This window comes from Lithobates pipiens, unplaced genomic scaffold (genome assembly GCF_037356315.1).
Source record: "Lithobates pipiens isolate NorthernLeopardFrog02 unplaced genomic scaffold, aLitPip1_a1.2 Scaffold_99, whole genome shotgun sequence".
NCBI lineage: Eukaryota > Metazoa > Chordata > Amphibia > Anura > Ranidae > Lithobates > Lithobates pipiens.
Genome location: NW_027507922.1, coordinates 94,753 through 112,193, shown reverse-complemented (window position 1 = coordinate 112,193; position 17,441 = coordinate 94,753). Strand labels below are relative to the sequence as shown.

General features: G+C 42.9%; 1 pseudogene; it reads right to left on the bottom strand.

Annotated features, from left to right (window-relative positions):
• Positions 1-1,270: 1,270 nt before the first annotated feature.
• LOC143973783 (uncharacterized) overlaps positions 1,271-17,441 on the bottom strand; it is a 39,164-nt pseudogene continuing 22,993 nt past the window's right edge.

The following is a 17,441-nucleotide window of genomic DNA, read 5'->3' as shown; positions in this document are numbered from 1 at the left end:
CATGCGAAATTGGTGTCTAAGGGCTGACTCGTTCCACTGGGTATCTGCGCTCCAGCGTCTGAAGTCCGAGACATAGTCCTCAGCCGTCCTACGGCCTTGCTGGAGCGCAGTTAATGCGGATTCTGCGGTGGCAGCCCGTTGGGGATCGTCATAAAGTTGTGCCATCCCCTCGAAGAAGGTGGAGAGAGTCTGAGTAAGGGGACTGTCGTTCTCCAGGAGCTGGTGGGCCCAGGACTGAGGTTCTTGTAGGAGAGAAATAACAAACCCCACCTTAGTTGCCTCCAGGGAGAAAGTCCTGGGCTGGAGGGCAAAGTAAAGCTGACAGGCGTTGCGAAAAGCCCGGAACTTGGAGCGGTCCCCTGAAAATCTTTCCGGAATGGGAACCCTAGGCTCAGGCGGGAGCATCATGATTGCCGAATGAGCAGCTGGCTGAGCAGGAGGAGGCTGAGGTGTGGTGTCTGGTGACCCCGGGGTAGAGAGATGCTGGACACGCTCCTCCAACCTGGTGTAGCCATCCTGAAGGGACTTCACGGCCTGGGTGAGAGCCGCAAGGTGGGAGCAAATCTCTTTCATGGCGGAGGCCCCTTCCGCAGACTCAGACATGGCTGTCTCGTACTGTTAGGGACTTCGGATAATGAGTCTGACTTAGTGGAAGGGGAACTCTCTTACGGCTCTGGTTCGGGTCTCGCTGGAATGGGAACAGGAAGACCGGAGCGCAGTGGGGTAGGAGAGTCCAGCCAGGTGCAGCAGCAGGTGCTGGGTAGATGAGGATCCTCTGGAGCAGGAGCTCTCTGTAGCAGGGAAGCAGCTAGGAGAAGGCCGCAGACCGTGGAATCAGGATGGATGGGTCTTCTGGATGCGAAGGTAGCAGACACAGAAGTCAGCAGAGGAATCAGGTACAAGCAGAGGTTCGGCAACAGGAAAACAGTCCAAGAAGGGTCAAACAAGCCGGGGTCGGAGCAGGAGAGGTCAACAAGGTCAGACGGAGCCGGGTCAGGTATCAGATAGGTAGCAGGCAGATAAGCAGGTTACTTCGAGCACAAGCTGCAGACGAGACAGCACAGAACCCCTGCAACTGTGCCTTTAAAAAGGGCCACTGGCTCCAATCGAACTAACGCTCGCCCGTGCGTGCGTGTACCGCGCGCACATACGAACGACGTGCACCCGCGTGCATTGGAAGACGCTCGTGCCCACGACGACCCGCGGCACGAACGCGCGTACGCGTGCGGAGAGCCGATCGCACGGAACGGGCGGATTCCTGACACTACAGAAAAGAAGTATTCGTGTTAAGGTCTTCTTTAATCCAGAAGGATTACATCATGCAACTTCTGGTATTTAATGATAAAATATGGGTAGAACTGGTCATTGTCAAAAATAATGAATATTGTTGGGTCTTTAGCTTTGTTCACGCAAGAGTCATAGAGAAGGCTTGAGGCACACTCTTCATCTAACTGTGGTGGTCGGGTGTAAGAGTTATTACCCAATGTTGTACGCCCCACCAATACCTTGGCAAGAAACATAAAGTGGTGACCTTCGGGGGAGGCGGGAGCATAAGTGTGAGAGTAACTGGCATCCTTGGCAAAGTAGCTCCCTTTACCGTAAACTGTTCCGTTCTTGCCTGACACACGTGGATCGAAGTTCTGATTAAAAATGGCCTCTATGTGGTTTGATTTTGTGCCGTGGAAGAGGTAGCGCTCCAAGCAACCGTCTTTGATTTCTCTAAGCATGCTTTGCATGAATTTTTTCTTCCTGTAAAATTTAAAAAGATAAACATATGACTGTTTGTATTAATGAATTTTACAAACAATGTATTCTCTAACGAAACTGCCCAAAAACTACATTTCAGTTTTTGGTAGATGCTGTGGATTTTAATTACGGCAGACATTTCTATGTTAGTGTTGTTTCTGGTGGTAAGGTTTTAAATTGCTATCTTTGTCCTCCTGCCGATAGAGAAGCACTTTCACTTTTGCTCACTTCATTAGCTGAGTTAACTGTGTTTTGTGTACTATTTTCTCCACTGCAGTGTATGGAATAAAAAGAACCTTTTTCTTGTTATCAATTTGTACTCACTGTCTCATCTGAAAGGTCTTGATTGAAGACTCCCTAACATGATTAGCCGCTTGCCAACCAGCCGCCGTATAGCGTTCGTTATACGGCAGCAGGCCGGCACTCCTGTGAAAATCGCCGCAATATACACCTATTGCAATTTTTTTTTACCATAAATATGTAGAAGAATTAATATCGGCATAAACTGATGAATACATTTGTTTTTTTATTTGTTTTTTTTAGATGTGTATTATAGCAAAAAGGAAAGAAAAAGTATTTGCTTGTTTATAGCGCAAAAAATAAAAACCGCAGAGGTGATCAAATACCACCAAAAGAAAGCTCTATATGTGGGGAAAAAAAAAGTACATCAATTTTGTTTGGGTACAGCGTCGCACGAATGCGCAATTGTCAGTTAAAGCGACGCAGTGCTGAACTGCAAAAAATGGCCTGCCCATTAAGGGGGCAAATCTTTCCGGGGCTGAAGTGGTTAAATAATACCAATTACCGATACCTACCGACACTTTTTTGTTTACACTTCAGCTGTCAACAATGGAGAAAAGCGTTGAAAACTTATTTGCAATTTAAATAAATTTAATTTTTTGTTAATTTTGCACTTTTTACATGTGAAACATGTAAATATATGTTAAAATGGAAGTAAGTAAAGACAACAAAAACATAATGAGCTAGTATGCATAGCATATTAGCTCATTATGTATTACTTACCTCAGATTGAAGCCCCCGAAGCTGTCCTCGTCTCCCCCTCCCGCTGCTGACATGTCACCCCGGAGTTACTTCTGGCCAATCACAGCGCCGGAGCCACAATGATGTCACTCCTGCACATGCGTGTGGGAAACACGGGTAACGGCACGCAGACTGATGCAGCGGCACATAGGTGCCATTGTGTAACTTTGCTCTAGTGCGCATGTGCCGATGTCATCGGCACATGTAGGGGACATCTCCTAAACCATGCAGGTGTAGGAGATATCCTGGGTAGCTACAGGTAAGCCTTATTATAGGTTTACCTGTAGCATAAAGATTAAAAATAGGTTTTACAGCCACTTTAAAGGTTTCAAAATATTAACAAAGCAAACAAAAAAATACATTATTATTAATTATTAATAGTTTATGAAATAGAAGTGAACAAAAAATAAATCAGCAGCAAAATAATAATTAAATGGAGAAGGAGAATAAGGAGTTAATTCGGCTAATTCAAGTAAATTAAGTGTTAATAAGAGGTTAAACAAAGGAACAATTTAAGAAAAAAATAAGAAAAAAAATATTTTTTTAATTGACAGGTTGCTTTAACTGCTTGCCGACCACCCCATGCATATGTACTGTGGGGCGGCAGCTCCTACAGGCGAAATCACGTACCTATACATTATCTATAAGAGGTTCTTTCACACAGACCGTGACCTCTTTTATTCATATTTATTTCATGAAACACTGCAGTCAATTCTATTTATGTGATTTATGTGCACTATTGCCTCTTGTTAAATAGTCCAATACCTCCTTTACCCACTCCCACACCCTATTTTCCCGTATAGCGCAGCACTATTCTATTCGTTGTGCGATCGGATCGTGTTGTCGGAAAATCCGATCGTGATGGGCTCCATTTGACTTTTTCTGTCGGAATTTCTGACACACAAAGTTTAAAAGCTGGATCTAAAATTGTCTGACAACAAAATCCAATCGTTTAAATTCCGATCGTGTGTAGACAATTCCGACGGACAAAGGGCCACGCATGCTCAGAATAAATTACGAGACGAAAGCTATTGGCTACTGGCCTGTTTATAGTCCCGACATACTTGGTTTACGTCACCTTGTTCTGAACGATCGGTTTGGGCCAAAATCCGTAGGAAAAAATCTGACGGATTTTGTCGTCGGAATGTCCGACCGTGTGTACAGGGCTTAATAGTTCTCCTTGTATAGTGACCAAGCATCTTCACAGACTGATAAGAAATGATAAGACGGACATACTGTGAGTATTTTATCCACTGGAAGTAGTTCTGTATTCGGAAGACCTCCAGGATGACGTAATTGGATTCTGCCATGGTCTTGTGGAAGTAGGTGTAGATGTATGCGTACTCGCTATCTGTGTGGGTTACAAGGCTCTTTTCGTAGATAATGTTTCGATTGGTAATGATCCAGGTCTTGGGGTAGTCATTAGCTTCATCAGGATGGCTTCTAAACATTTCCAGCAGGTTCCCGAGGTCAGAGAGAATGAGATAAGTTTCTATAAAAGAACAATAAAAAAAACATGCTGAGACATGGAAATACCTGTTTTCTTCTTCGTTCAGCTGGTCATATTGTAGGACCAAAAAAAGAAACCAACCTGAATATTCTTTTTATGAGCAATATACAGTGCCTTAAAAAAAGTATTCATACCCTTGATATTTTCCACATTTTGTCATATTACCACCAAAAACGTAAATGTATTTTATTGGTATTTTTTTTTTCACAAAGGTTTTTATTGGTTGAACAGCAAATAAAAATCTGATGAAACATTACAGTAAGTAAGTCGTACAAATGTGTTACATAAGGTGTTTTTGAACTAAACAAAATTTGATATGAACAGATAATATTGAGAGGGTATGCAGGATTACCGTTGTGCATTACTAATTTTTTTTTTTTTTTCCAGTAGAAAGGTACTCACTCTCCAAAAGAGAGAAAGGGAAGGGAAGAAAAAAAAAAAAAAGGGATGTAATCAGGAGTAGACGGGTAACAGAATACATTGTTTGTTTATTGTCACATCTCTCGTATCTTATCATGTAAGAGTAGACCGTAAAGAAAGCATTTAGTTATCCTATGGAGGACTTATAAGCCTGAGAGTTTTTGTAGTCGATCCAGTTGGACCATGTTGCAGTAAAGTTAGAGATTTTCTCTTGTGAGATGCTTATGAGTTCCTCTATAGTTTCAATGTTGTTGATCCTATGAAACCATTCTTTTTTTGTTGGTGTAACATGTTCACGCCAGTGGCATGGAATACAGTGTCTTGCTGCGTTGATCATGAACATTGTTAATGATTTTAGGTAACGTTTTTTGGGGGTTGTGGTGTGATGTAAAAGGTATTGCTCTGGTTTAAATTGTATGACTTCTGAAGTTACCAGGGTGATGGTTTCGTGAACCATCTTCCAAAAGTCCTGAATTAGTGGGCAGGACCACCAAATGTGTACCATCGAGCCTTCTTCAGTAAGACATCTCCAGCATCTGTCAGAGACTTGGGGGTAAAATTTGTGCAAAAGGATGGGGGTTCTGTACCATCTAGAGAGTATTTTAAAGCCGCACTCTTGTGTGGCTACATTTAGTGAGCCTTTATGTGCGTAAGAGAATATGGTTTCCCAGTTGTCGTCAGAGAGATTTAGACTTAGGTCTCGTTCCCAGGCTTGGCATGACGGGATGGAGAACTCTGGACCATTCATGAATAGCGAATTGTAGAGTTTTGATATGTTATGTCTTTGTGGGTCTTTTTTTGTACACAGATCTTCCAATGTCGTGGGAGTTCTGGTCCAAAGGCGGGCTGTTTCAGTTCTGGTCAGGAAGTGTCTTATCTGTAGGTAGTTCCACTGTGTAATTAGAATTGGATTTTTATCTTTGTTGATGTCCTCAAAAGATATTAGCTTCTTGTTATCAAAAAAGTGTTTGACAAGCACATCCTTGTGAGGCCATGAATCTTTAAGAAATCTCCCCTCAATACCTGGGGGGAAATCTTGGTTATTTCTTAAAGGTGTGAGAGGGCCTATCCATGGGTAAGGGACACTTTTTTTGTAAGCTTCATGAAATATTTCCAGAGTAGGTCCTATAAGAGGATGGGATTTAATGTCTTTTGGGTGATGTGTGGGGTTTATCCAAGGTAGGTATCTAATTGGTCTAGTAAATTGTGATTGTTCTAGCGTCACCCAGTCTTTAATATTTTGGTGAATGTTCCAATCGACTATACGCGTCAGTAGGGCTGCCTGATGATATTTTCTTAGATCGGGGAGTGCTATTCCCCCTCTGTTTTTAGGTAAGTTTAATCTTGTGAATTTAATTCTGGGGGGTTTGCCCCTCCAGATAAAGGATGAGCAAGCTTTACGGAAGGAAGTAAAAAGAGATGATGGTAGTCTGATGGGAATTGTTTGCATTGCATATAAAAATCTTGGTAAGATTGTCATTTTTATTAGTGAAGCTCTGCCGAACCATGATATGTTCAGGGAGTTCCATCTTTTTAGATCATCTCGGGTGTCTTTTAAGATGGGCAAAAAATTCAATTTGAAGAGGTTGTTTAGGTTTGTTGGGATTTCAATTCCGAGGTAAGTTATACTTTGTTTGGCCCAGGAGAATGAGAAGTTTCGTTTGCATAGGTCAACAGTATTTGGGGGCAGTGATATGTTGAGGGCTACAGATTTAGTGTGATTTATTTTTAAATTGGATATGAGTTGAAAATATTCGAGATCTTGAATGACATTGGGCAGTGAGATATGTGGCTGTGAGAGAAAAAGGAGCATATCGTCCGCAAAGGCAGCGATTTTGTATGTATGATTGTTGATTTCTATGCCTTTAATGTCAGGATTGGATCTAATTTTGTTTAGGAGGGGCTCTAGTGTAAGAACAAACAATAATGGCGAAAGGGGACAGCCCTGTCTTGTTCCGTTTCCCAACTTGAAGGCATTCGACAGGTGGCCGTTAACTCGTACACGTGCTGTAGGGTTGGAATAGAGTGCTTTGATATAGGCTCTCATCTGAGGTAAAAGACCTATGCGCATTAGAACTGCGTCCATAAAGTCCCAGGCCACTCTTTCGAACGCCTTCTCTGCATCAAGAGACAAGAAAAAACCTTGTTTGTTTTTGGAAGTTAACCAATGATTAATGTTTAGGGCTTTGGTTGTATTATCTCTTCCCTCTCTTCCAGGGATAAATCCTACTTGGTCAAGCGAGATGAGTGATGGGAGCAGAGGAATGATTCTATTGGCTAAAATTTTTGCGTATATTTTGACGTCAACATTTATTAAAGAAATTGGCCTGTAATTTGTGACTAGAGTCAGATCTTTTCCTTCCTTAGGTATAACAGATATATGTGCTTCAAGTAATTGTTTTGGGGGATGTTGTTCAGAGTGGAGTGATTGGAATGTTTTCAGGAACCTTGGTTTCAATATATTAGTGAATGTTTTATAGTATTGTAGGGGAAGGCCATCGGGACCTGGTGCCTTGCCCACTTTCATATCTTTAATAGCTTTATCAAATTCCCTCTCGGAAATGGGGGCTTCTAATTCTTGTGCCGTGTTCTCATCTATTTGAGGTGAGCTATATTTTTCAAGAAAGTCTTGGATGAGTTTTGTTCTCTTGTCGGAGTTATGGGGACATTGGGGATTAGAGGGAATATTGTATAGAGATTGATAGTACGCTTCGAATTGTTTAGCAATTTCGTCATTCGAAGAGTATGAGTTGCCTTGTTTATCTCTTATCTGATGAATTGTTGTGGCAACTTTTTTATTTTGAACAGCGTTTGCTAATAGTCTTCCACTTTTATTGCCCTGCTCGTAATAAATTTTGTGTCTTAATATATATTGCCTCTTTGTTTTCAAGTTCAGTTCCTCTGAGAGTAATGCTCTCATTTTTGTCAATTCTTCAAAAGTGGAGATTGCGACATTCTGTTTATGTGAAATTTCTAATTTGTGGATTTGTTCTATTAGTGATTTGATCTTGGCTTGTTTCATTTTTTTGATTTTAGTTAGTTTATTGATAAATTCACCTCTGATGACGCACTTGTGTGCTTCCCATTGAGTCAGGGAGGACGTTTCCCCATTTTCATTACGTTCAAAGTATTCTTTTAGTTTGTCCTTGAAATAGAGTACGTCTGTGTGGTCTTTCAGGACAGAGGTGTTGAGTCTCCAAGTCTTGGTAATGGTAGTTTTTCCTGGAAGGGTCAGGGTCATGGTAATAGGGTGATGGTCAGATATGGTCATGGTTTCTATAGAAGAATGTTTCAGTAGCCCAAGATCAGATTGGGACATAAAGAAAAAGTCTATTCTAGAGTATTTTTGGTGAACTGTAGAGTAGTAAGTAAAATCTTTAGATTGAGGGTTCAGAGTTCTCCATGTGTCGTGAAGCATTAGTTCTTGTAGTTGGAGTTTGATTTGTTTCAATGCTCTATAGGGTAGGCTCGATGTACCATTTGAGGTGTCTATCAGGGGATTAAGGGGAACGTTAAAGTCTCCCCCTAGAATGAGTATGCCAGAGGCGAAATTCGTTAGTAAGTCTTTTATCTTTCGGAAGAAGGCCACTTGTTTCGTGTTGGGTGCGTATATGTTCGCTATTGTAATGGGATGGTGGTCTAATTTCCCTTTGAGAAAAATATATCTCCCCCCCGGGTCTTGCATAGTGTCTTGGATCTTTAAAGAAGTTTGTTTAGAGATGAGGATAGATACCCCCTTGGTTTTTCCTTCTGGGTTTGTAGCATGGAATGCAGTTGGGTATCTCTTGTCGTGCATCTTGGGAACGCTATGAGTTTTAAAATGGGTCTCTTGTATGCATACAATATTTGCTTTTAGTTTATGAGCTTCGTTTAAAAGTTTGGTTCTCTTTGTGGGTATGTTGAGCCCTTTGGCGTTTATTGATACTAGTTTGATTGATGGTGAGATTGTTTTTTGTTTGGGGATAGACATTTTGATTTAATTCTCGTATTGTAATAATAAAAAAAAAAAAAAAAAAGGGGGGGGGGGGTCGGGTGAGTTAGGGGCGGTTACCTTTAAAAAGGGTAACGGTTAAGAGAGCCGGAGGTAAGATTAGACCAGCTAATCGTTCCTAAGGGTGGGGACCGGCAAGTTCAAGGATGGAGAGGGGGATCTCCTCCTTGCAGGGGTGCGAGGTCCAACAGAGGTCAGAATGGATCCCAGTCTCTTTCTTCCTAATGTTATTTCAAATTGAGCGAGAAGTATGGATCTCTTTCGTTTACTTTTGTTTGATTTATAATGAGTTAGGGCACTCAGGGGCAGTCCTCTATGATGAATAGTTGTGCGTCTATTACAGGGCTTAAAAAATTTTGAAAATGTTTTTTATGGGATGTAAGCACGTTTCGGAGTGTTTGAGGGTAGATTGGGCGGCTAATGGTATTTGTATAGATATGGGGAATTATTCTGTCTTTCAACCAATGGGCTGATAGGCCATATGAGGTCTAGGAGGGCAGCGATGGCGAACAGTCAGTTACATTTTTTGTGTCTGTGCAAAATGGCCATTAAGTTGTGTTCTGGCAGTTAGGGATGGAGTTTGAGGTGGGGTTTTGAGAGTAAAGGAATGTGAACAGGGGTTTGGCTTGGATTTGAGGATGAAGCACCATCTTAGATATCTTGTTAAACAAGTTTGGTTATAACCTTGAGTCGTTGAAAAACCTTTTATTTCAAACAATTCCACAAATGTGGTTCAGTAAGAAAACAGAGTGTAGCTACGATCCAGTCCTGTCACATAGTGATCATAGATAATCTCTAAGTACAGGTAGCTGATGCATGTGATGCTTAGAGGTTCCGTTTGTCTCCCGATAGAATTGACTATAGTTTAGGGAGAAACATCTTGCATCGCTAATGTCTTCTGTACCGATAGGGTAGGTAAGCACATTAAGGATCGTCGATAAGCTCAGTTTGGTCAATTAAAATATATAACAACAGAAATATGCAAACAGCTGTAACAGTACACAGTTATGAACAGTCTTACTATTCAGTATTTCCAAACGATATCTGTGTATTTTTTTCATAGTCATACAGTAGGAATACAAAACTAGACTATATATAAAGTTCTTTAACTGTAATTGGTAGAAAAGTGGTTTCTATAACTGGATATCGGCCTGAGGCCTGAAAACACAATAGAAACACTAAGCATTGTAAATAACATCTCTAAAATTATGTCCTTCCCTTTCTTTATATTACTCACATCTCTCTGCTAGCTTTAAGATAGCTTTTCTCTACTATGGGCATGAGGGGGCACTTTATAGTATAGGTAAACTAGAAAAAGGTCGTTAGTAATATAAAAAACAAAAAAAAAAAAAAAAAGAGAGAGAAAAAAGAAAAACAAAAACAGGTTCGTTCAATAAGGTAGATTATCCTGGCCAGGAAAAAAAGAGATTGGGGGCGGGAGAAGGGTATGTCAGAACAAATTCTCTTCTCTCATTAAATTCTTGGGTGTCTGGGTTTGTAAGACATATACCAGTTGTACTTACAGTCACACTTTTAGATGGTTCATAAGGCAAAGGCATCAGCGTAACAGCGGGTTATGCTGGACATACCGTATATAAGTTGGTGACTCTGTTGATGTATCGAGGCCTGGAATTCCACGTTCAGCGATGCTGTAGATAAAAGCAAGACAAAAGCAGGAGAGGGGGAAGTAAAAAGCGAAAAAAGAAAAAAGAAGTTACAAAAAAAAGAAAAAAAAAGAGAAAAAGGGAGGAGGTTCGCAGCTTATTAAAGTGGTTTGAAGATATCTTGGTAGAGCAGTTGCAGAGTAGATTTGATTGCTGATCGGAGGTTAATATGTGTTTCTTCATAGCTGCGTCAGTGGTCAATTAGGGATTTTTGAACTCAGGTATCCATCTGATCCTGCCTCTCGGTATGATCTCTTCGTCTGGGAGGAGAAAATCCAGGACTTCCGTGGTTTGGTCCTCTTCTATGTTGAGGAGCTGAAGGTGATCTCCGTCTGCGGTCTCTATTTCTTTGGGTTCTGGGAGTAAGGTTGTTAGTTACTTCAATCCAGGTGTCATTAATCCTGAAAGAATTGTACCATTCAGGAACCTCAGTTGGAGGAATGTTCAGTGTATCGCAGAATGATTGTAAGTCATCAGGGGTGCGTAACAAGGCTGTGTGACCTCTCCAGTTAGCCGAGAGGCAAAAGGGGAACTTCCACCTATAGGGAATCCCTCTGGAGCGTAGTTGGTCAAGAAGTGGACGAAGTGCTCTACGTTGCTGTAATGTGATGTTGGAGAGGTCTTGGTATAATTTTATCTCATTTCCATTGAATAGAACTCTGTTTTTTTCTCTCGCTTTTTTCAAGATGGCTTTTTTTAAAGGAAAGTTTACCAAGCAACATATTATGTCCCTTGGCGGGTCGGTGTCTCTTCCCCTAGGTCTGAGGGCACGATGGATTCTCTCGAATTCTATGGGGGAGTCGGCGGGTCTGTCAAGCAGATCATTAAATATCGCGTAGCTGAATGCTCAATTGGGGTTTGGTCTGCATGTGTGATAAGTGCATGTCTGAATTTCTTTGCACTTGTTTTAAGGCCTCTGCATGGCGTGCAGTTGTTTGTTCCACAGCCCCCATCCTTGCTGCTACATTCTGGATGTCAGTCTTAAGATCTGTGATGGCTGCTGACAGCGTGGCTTTTATGTCCATGGCCACTGCTTGAAGGTCAGATAAGCAGAGTGACTGTGGTGTTATCATGGTATGTGGGCTGATGGGGCTTGCAGGGACATTGATGGAGGTGTAGGGAGGTTGTTTGCAGTATTTAGGCCGTTTGCGCCGTCCACCGCGCCTCCGGAACCGCCGAGCGGGGTGAGCGGTTTAGGAAAGACCGCGGCTTTGAGGCCTTCACTTTGCGATGTTCGGAACATCGCGGGGATAGTGCTAGGGGGTTGCGGATTTGTCTCGGGAGGTTCCCGGGGAGCGGAGGGAGCCCGATCGCTTTTCCCCATAGTCCGGTTCGTTGTTTAGAGCCCTTGTGTGCTTTTTACCTGCCCGTGAGTGCCGGAGAGACAGGGCTAGGCGTCCATTCAGGTCCGGAGTTAGGCCACGCCCCCTATTGGGATTTTATGTGATAGGCCAACACATAGTGGCACATAATTGTGAAGTGGAAGGAAAATGATAAATGGTTTTCCCATTTTTTTTTTTCCATAAAGAATTTTATTTTATTTATGAAAATGTAAAACAATACAGACACGGCATTCCAAGGCAAAACGGCTCCATTTGGAACGCCAATACAGATTACACTTTAACATGTGGATTCAAAAACCACCAGTTCTGTAAGGTTGAGAGCATTCTCCAACAGTTATGTTTATGTGGTGTCTTCAAAATTCTCCCATCCTGAGGGTTGTGTATGATCACAGTTCTTCCTGCCTATTTGACTACTGCTCCCCCAGGATGGGTCTCTGCTCTATAGTAAAATATGCATTCCGTATGTTTATTTTAGAAGGTGGCATGCACTAAGGGAGCCGGCCCCAAGGGCCTCCCCTCAGTCCATGCCCCCGACCCTTAAAGGTTAATGTAAGAGAGGGAAGAAAAAAAAAAGAAGAAGAAAAAAAAAAGGAGGGGGGGAGAGACGGGGAAGAAAGTAGAAAGGAAGAGAAGAAAGGGGGATGAGGGAAACAGATAGAGAAGCTGGGGGGAGGGGGTACGTGGAAGGGAAACAGTTATTGGGGGAGGAGGTGGAAAGGCCACCAACTACCCTCCCCATCTGCTCCTCATAGCCCATCATCAGAGGCGTTCACCCAAACATGTAGTTTGGATATCATTATGTCAGTTCTTGAACAGTGAGCGCTCCTAGCCAGTTTCTCGAAGTAGAATTTGGTATTCTTGGGTGTTGCGGTATTTAAACCAAGAGTCCCAGGTCATTGTAAAGTTGGAAGCCCTATCGTGGGAGATGTATATCAGCTCCTCTATCTCTGACAAATGATTAATACGTGATGCCCATTCTTTCATTGAAGGAGGCGACCTAGACTTCCAATGAACCTGTAGGCACAGCCTAGCTGCGTTTATGATATACATAGCTATCGATTTCTGGTATCTTTTCTTCCCATTTTTTTTTTTTAACAAATAAACATGTGAAAAGTGTGGCGTGCATTTGTATTCAGCCCCCTTTTACTCTGACATCCCTAACTAAAATATGGTGGAACCAATTGCCTTCAGAAGTCACAAAGAGGAAAGAGCGGTCGGCGGTGAGATGTTCGCGATGCTATGCTGACATGATTTTAAAGTCATTTTATTATTTGCATATGTAAGCGCATTATGTAAAAGGGGGAGAGGATAATTTAAATAAAAGGTATGACACTATACCAGTCCCCTTGTATTTCTACATGCTCACGAGTAATGAGGAGATTATGCTAGAGAGTGGAGGAGTAAGGAGCATTGAAGAATCAGTCATACTGAAAGACCCAGTATATACAGGTCCATTTGCAGAGGCGTTCTGGTAAGCGGCCATCTATGTGGGAACGCACGCTGGTGGAAACGGTGATGGTGTAGGACAGTCATCTACCACTTCTGAAATATAATCTCATGGGGAAAGACGTTGCTCTATTTATATTACTTTCCGCTAGAAGGAGTCTTTTTAATTGAAATATGATAATCATGTTTGGCATGTGATGTATATTGGTATAACAAGAGTTTTTTTTAGTTGTAAGCTCTTTTAGAGATCTGAGTAACCACTCGGATTGTGTAATGGAGCGCTGTTAGTGTTTGACTCGTAGGGTCAACCACATTGTATAGTATTGTCTTTGTATTTATAACAGCTGCTAAGCACTAAAGAGGAGAGAGCACCTTATGGTGCTAATTGTTTAGAGTTTGCAAGTTCAGCTGAACCCATAGGTGCGCTGGGTTCAGGTTTATATTTTATATATTATATTTTATATTTTAGAAATCCCTGAAATTGTGTTTAGCACTAACAACAACTTACTAAGCCATCCACAACTCGGCCCCCAGCTACAACACTAACCGTGTCTCAAAATATCAACCTACTTGTTCTCTTTGTTTCTCCCAAGACCTTCTGCTCTCTAGTTCCCTCATCACCACCTCCCATGCCCGCCTCCAAGACTTCTCCAGAGCCTCTCCTATCCTATGGAACTCCCTACCCCAGTCTGTCAGACTATCTCCTACTCTGTTTACTATTAGACGACCCCTCAAAACCCCTCTGTTCAGCCTATTCTGCCTTCACCTAACAACTGTACTTTCATTTTCTCCATCAGCTCACCCCCCCCCACTACCTTTTGTATCACTTGGGGGGGGGGGGGGGGTGTTGTGCTCGAAGAGGAGATGTGGTAGAGGCTAGGAAGGAGGATGGGGGAAATTTGTGCTGGGGGGTGGGGGAGGATTTGTGCTAGGAAGGAGGATGGGGGGAAATTTGTGCTGGGGGGGATTTGGAGTTCGTGCTAGAAGGAGTGATTTTCTTTGGAGGGGGGGTGAAATTTGTGCTGGGGGATTTGAGGAGAGAGAAGATTTAAGCTGGAAGCGGGGATGGGGGGGATTTTCGCTGAGAGGGGGGATTTCAGCATGGGGGCGGATTTGTCCTTGGAGGAGGTATAATGCCCATACATCTTGAGGGGGGTGGCAGTTTCACATGTTCTCCCTGGGCTCTAGATGACCTTGTCCTAGCACTGAGTACATTGTAGCCGATAACGGTCAGTACAGGAGGTTATTAGCTGACAAGATGTCGGGCAAGATCAACAGGTATTTTTTTGCATTTATTAAACAAACATAACAAAATGCCTTCAGTGGTATATTTAACAGACCAAAAGGAAGCAAATAAGGGAAGCTCTTTTTTTTAGCGTTTACATATAGTGGAACCTTGGATTACGAGCATAATCCATTCCAGGAGAATGCTTGTAATCCAAAGCACTCACATATCAAAGCAAGTTTCCCCATAGAAGTCAATGCAAACGTTCCGCATTGACTTCTATTGCATGCAATACCACATGTGGCCAGAGGTGGGGGGGAATCAGAGAGCCTCGGAAATACTCGGGGACAGCTCGGCTGAACTCAGAAACCCTCGGAAAGGCTCGGAAACACTCGGAAATGGAGCATTTCCGAATGGCTCCGAACCGCCCCCGCACCTCTGGCCAAATGCATAACTGCACACCACATTAGCTTAAATTCTGCTCGTTTTGCAAAACAACACTCGCAAACTGAGTCAGAATAAAAAAAAAAAACGTTGCTCGTCTTTCAAAATGCTTGTTAACCGCATTACTCATTAACCAAGGTTCCACTGTACATTGTGAAGTTTGTATGTTACAAAAGGAGACACTATCAAGGAAAAAATTATTTTGATGTGTGTTTTCACCCTAAGGGCTCATTTACACTTGCTTCAACTTTAACACGCATTGACAACTTCCCACCCAAGGCCATCATATGATGTTTGGTAATTTGAGTGGAGATATCGGTATGATGGGTGCAGCTGTAGGCATCATTCAGATATCTTCTTTTTTCTGCCGGCGATTCCCTACACGGTAAAAACAATCATAGTAGCTGTTTAGCCGGTTGCTTGTTTTTACAGGCGGCGGGAGGGGACTCCCCCCCTACCACCACCCTCCAGTGCTTCTACCATCTCGACTGTGCAATCGGTGAGCCGGAAAATGAGTCAGCTGGTAGGGGCCGTTTACCATAGAGAAGACTGAGGACCAGATGGTGCCCGGCAGTCTCTATGACCTTCGGGGGCCAGCGTGATGTTATGATATCACACATAGGTCCCAACTGTCCCTGATTTCGAGGGACTGTCCCTGGTTTGGAACAAAGTCCCTCTTTCCTCTTCATTTGACCCTCATTTTGGTCTGATCTATATAGTTGTATATGAAAGTATATAAAATGCACTTTTTATCATTCAAAAAGGGTTTCCCAGTGCTAAACCTTTCATTTAATTTCTAAATTGTTGCATTTGTAAAACCCAGTATAAAGGAATAGCAGTGGTAAAAAAACAAAAAAAATACATTTGTGGGTATAACTAAGAATTTTTATTTGTATTATTCCCCTTTAAGGGGCCGTGGCAAGGGATGTGCCCTATCCTATGCCTACATACAGTACTTTTTCTCAGGGCCGAGATGGGGGGGGGGCAGGAGGGGTGGCTGCCCTGGGCACTGTAGTATCATATAAGGAGGGGAGGTGCCACAAGGAGATTGGGGGGATTGTGCTGGGAGGGAGATTTTAGGGGCAACAGGGGGTATGTATTGTTTTAGGAAAAGGAAAGGATGATAGGAGAAAGAAGATTTGTGCTAGGAGGGGGGATTTGAAGTGGGGGAGAAGATATGTCCTAGTAGGGGACATGTTAAGGGTAGAAGTTTTATGCTAGGAAGTTTTATGCTAGGAGTAGATACACCTGTATCTACCCTTTATTGCTGGTGTTCTTTAATACAGGCATCTGCAGGAGTTAAAGTGGGTGTTGTGTGCCTCCAGCACAGTATACACCTCTATCTACCCTTTATTGCTGGTGTTCTCTAATACAGGCATCTGCAGGAGTTAGTGGGTGTTGTGTGCCTCCAGCACAGTACAGTATACACTTGTATCTACCCTTTATTGCTTGTGTTCTCTAATACAGGCATCTGCAGGAGTTAAAGTGGGTGTTGTGTGCCTCCAGCACAGTATACACCTGGATCTACCCTTTATTGCTGGTGTTCTCTAATACAGTCATCTGCAGGAGTTAATTTGGGTGTTGTGTGCCTCCAGCACAGTATACACCTGTATCTACCCTTTATTGCTGGTGTTCTCTAATACAGGCATCTGCAGGAGTTAGTGGGCGTTGTGTGCCTCCAGCACAGCACAGTATACACCTGTATCTACCCTTTATTGCTGGTGTTCTCTAATACAGGCATCTGCAGGAGTTAGTGGGTGTTGTGTGCCTCCAGCACAGCACAGTATACACCTGTATCTACACTTTATTGCTGGTGTTCTCTAATACAGGCATCTGCAGAAGTTAAAGTGGGCGTTGTGTTCCTCCATCACAGTATACACCTGTAGCTACCCTTTATTGCTGGTGTTCACTAATACAGGCACCTGCAAGAGTTAGTGTGTGTTGTGTGCCTCCAGCACAGCACAGTGTACACCTGTATCTACCCTTTATTGCTGGTGTTCTCTAATACAGGCATCTGCAGGAGTTAGTGGGTGTTGTGTGCCTTCAGCACAGCACAGTATACACCTGTATCTACCCTTTATTGCTGGTGTTCTCTAATACAGGCATCTGCAGGAGTTAGTGGGTGTTGTGTGCCTCCAGCACAGCACAGTATACACCTGTATGTACCCTTTTTTGCTGGTGTTCTCTAATACAGGCATCTGCAGGAGTTAAAGTGGGTGTTGTGCGCCTCCAGCACAGCATACACCTGTATCTACCCTTTATTTCTGGTGTTCGCTAATACAGGAATCTGCAGGAGTTAGTGGGTGTTGTGTACCTCCAGCACAGCACAGTATACACCTGTATCTACCCTTTATTGCTGGTGTTCTCTAATACAGGCATCTGCAGGAGTTAAAGTGGGTGTTGTGTGCCTCTGGCACAGTATACACCTGTATCTTCCCTTTATTGCTGGGGTTCTCTAATGCAGGCATCTGCGGGAGTTAGTGGGTGTTGTGTGCTTCTAGCACAACACAGTGTACACCTGTATCTACCCTTTATTGCTGGTGTTCTCTAATACAGGCATCTGCAGGAGTTAGTGGGTGTTGTGTGCCTCCAGCACAGCACAGTATACACC